We start from the raw sequence: 575 nt of genomic DNA on the forward strand, positions 1-575 counted from the left end.
AAAGTAATAATAGCTGTATTTATTCTGCTGAATTTCTATGTTTTGCACAGCAAAGGCAGCTGGTGGACATGGAAGATGGATGTGCTGAAGTATCATTGCTAGACCGCATTTATTGCCCAGCACATACAAAGCAAGGAGAACATTTTACGCTGAGAGGGTGAATTTGGTTGTGTCTCTAAGACAGCCAGCTTCAAGCCTAGTATGTTTCACTGTGCGTAAAGCATAAGAACCCCGGCTCATCAGACAAAAGTATCTTTAAAATGTGTTACAAGAATTCCCTTTGACCCCCAGAGATCCACAGGTGTTTCTCATAAATACATGTACTTGATGATAAAAATGAAGGGTGGGGTTAGCAACCTCAGTTCAAATGAAAACCTCTCCATGTAAGGACGGCGCTAGCAGCGCTTTAATATCACTGAAGTCATTGAAGAACAAATAAAAAAAGTAATCGTTAAACTGAAATCAGGCCAGTTTCCCATCTGCGTTTTCATAGCTGCGTGTGTCTGCACAATCATAGCACTGTACACAAGTGTCTACCAACTGTTCTCCACTGCACTCCATCCTGCCCGCCTGCG

Source organism: Morone saxatilis, unplaced genomic scaffold (genome assembly GCF_004916995.1).
Source record: "Morone saxatilis isolate NCDOM2014 unplaced genomic scaffold, NCSU_SB_2.0 Contig8, whole genome shotgun sequence".
Classification (NCBI taxonomy): domain Eukaryota; kingdom Metazoa; phylum Chordata; class Actinopteri; family Moronidae; genus Morone; species Morone saxatilis.